This window comes from Dipteris shenzhenensis, chromosome 25 (genome assembly GCF_047967505.1).
Source record: "Dipteris shenzhenensis isolate YYH24624 ecotype China chromosome 25, Dip_SZ_1.0, whole genome shotgun sequence".
Classification (NCBI taxonomy): Eukaryota; Viridiplantae; Streptophyta; class Polypodiopsida; order Gleicheniales; family Dipteridaceae; genus Dipteris; species Dipteris shenzhenensis.
In genome coordinates, this window is record NC_141620.1 from 39,427,288 (window position 1) to 39,429,874 (window position 2,587).

A 2,587-nucleotide genomic window follows, 5' to 3' on the forward strand; every position below is an offset into this window, starting at 1 on the left:
ATGGGAGTCACCGTAATGGCGAGTTTGGACTATGCTGAGTCTTGAACTATGTTCGTTCTTGAGTTCTTGCTTGTAGTAGTGGTGAATGTGTCATTGATGGGGCCTTGATGAGGCTTCCTTATAAACATTTCTTTAATGGGGTTGTGGAGATTGGGCACATGCACACCCCTACACTGGTGGGGACATCTACTACGATCACCTAGGGAGGTGGAATAGACACTAAGGCAGGTGGTATGACCAGGATTGTCGAAGAGGGAGGCAGAGGAATGGCTAGCTATGAGAGAGAATCCAAGGCACTAGAGATAGGTGGAGGGGTACTAGGATAGTTAGGCCCATTGAGGGTGATGGTGTGGTTGGCTAAGAAAAGGTCGCCGTCTCAAGATCCAAGGTCATCATGAACGAATTGTTTGGCTCGAAATCATCATCTATAGATTCTTCGGAGCCCGAAGTTTTGTGGTCTCAACGGTGACTCACGTGTTTTGGGGATCTTGAAGGAATGTTGATGGAGCCTCCACTCCAATCTACTCATTGTGAGAGTAATGCAAAGCATGAGCCATTCGCAAGTGTCACTCAAGCGGCTCCCAAATTGTTGCAATGTGATTCCACAATAGAAAGAGGGAAAGGGGAGATGGGAGAGGAGAGGGAGAAGGAGATGAGAAGAGGAGAATGAATGGGTATGGAGTGGAAAACACAAAGGCACTATAAAGAAAATAAGAGAACCCAAAAATACGCTTGGAAGACGAGAGGGAGTTTGTATTCCAAACTTGTGCATCCAACAATCAAGACCAAAGTCAACCGCTTGGCCTTTTATACATGTCACCTTTTGAAGGGAGGGCCAACCCTAATCTCTTTATACCACTCTCTTTTTTCATTCTTTACAATCAACTTGGTCCTATTTCACTCAAAGGCACAATCCTAGCTCTATGGACTTGCAACTACATTGCCACCAACTAATGTTCTTAACATGCCCCATATTTGCGCTTTTCCCGTGTCCTTGTGATCACAGTCTTGTAGTTCTACCTTTTTCAAGGTAGGTTCTTATGGTTATACTCAAAAATATTTACCTTGATTTTTTCATAATTGATAGGCCTAAAGTTGATGTTTTCCTCTCATTTGTTGGTGATGACAATTTTTTGGGCTTTGGCCTCCATTCGTCATTCTGCTCTTTATTTAGGACATTGTGGTTCCTGCTTGAAGATGATGGAGGTACTCTTGTTGCACTAAGTACCTTGGGTAACCAAATATAAGTGTTTCCAAGGTAATATCCCTGAGCCACTAGTAGTCTTCTGGTAACCCAATGGTATTCCACCTTCCTTTTTTGATGGTTTCATTTGGTTCTTCGATGTCGGGGTTTGTTGTTTACATATCGTGGTGTCTTCTGATGTCGAGGTTTTGTTGGAACCCAAATGTACGATTCACCGTCAAAGTACCCTTGGGCCTCTAGACATCGATACTTTCAGACCCACACTTGCTTGGTTGCTCTTCTTCTTCATTTTTGTGTTGGTGAGTTGCTGGGATGCACTACTAAGAAATTGCATACATGTATCACATGCATTCAAGGGGTATTTAAAAAACCCCTTAAGTAAAATTTTCCCCCGAATAAAAACACCCCTCTTTACTTATGAACTAAGTGTGTGTTTTCTAAGGTTGTATTAGAAAACGCCTCCTGTTATTGTAATCTTGTTAAATTTTTTCAAAAAGTGGAATCAAAATACCCCTCCTTTTGAATGCACGTGGTACATAAAGTTTTTCGAGGTGAACCCCCTGAGGATGAGGTTGAGAAGTGGAAGTGGATGTTGATGTTAATGCTTGAATGTTGGGTTGGTTGGTAATTCTTAGCACGTCTTGTTGGGTTGAATCACCACCAAATAACCCTTTGTGAGTGTCTTGCATCCAACTTTTACCAAGAATTGCAGTTGTCGTCAAGGTGCCTATAGGAACTACAAAAAACTTGCAAGCACAATGTAATTGTCCAAGGAAACATTCAATGTTAAAGAACCAGTAACCTTAATAGAGGTACCCTCTATGGAAGGATTGAATTTCAGAATCACATACTTGAAGGCATACCTAGCCAAGATGTTTTAATGTTTCCAAGGAGATGAGGTTATTGCTTCCTCACTGCCAATCTACCATGGCTTGTATTTTGCATGTTGCATGTGCTCATGTTAGCTCTACCCAAAGTTGAGATGGAGTCATATATATCTCGTTATGATCAATAACATTTTCAATTGCAGGTTCAACTTGATTAGGTTGTACCACTCTTATGGTGTAAAAAGGTGTAATGTAGTAGGTTTATCATTGTCAAGGTGCATTGTCTTAGTGCCTTTAGCAATTGGTAGATTAATTGCTGCTAGTGCATGCATCCTATTTAGAGTTTTTAGGGCAAGGTCTTCTTCACAAGTCCGTTGCATTAGAGTGGATCCCTCTATTGAAGGCATGACACACCTTCTTGATCTACCCTTTTAGATGTTTGTAAGGATTTTGAGTCTCGAGTGGTTGTCTAATGTCTTGGATGAATTGTATCAACACTCTTGCTTGCCTTGAGCCTCTGCTCACATTCCTCTTGGAACTTGTGTATCAATTTCTA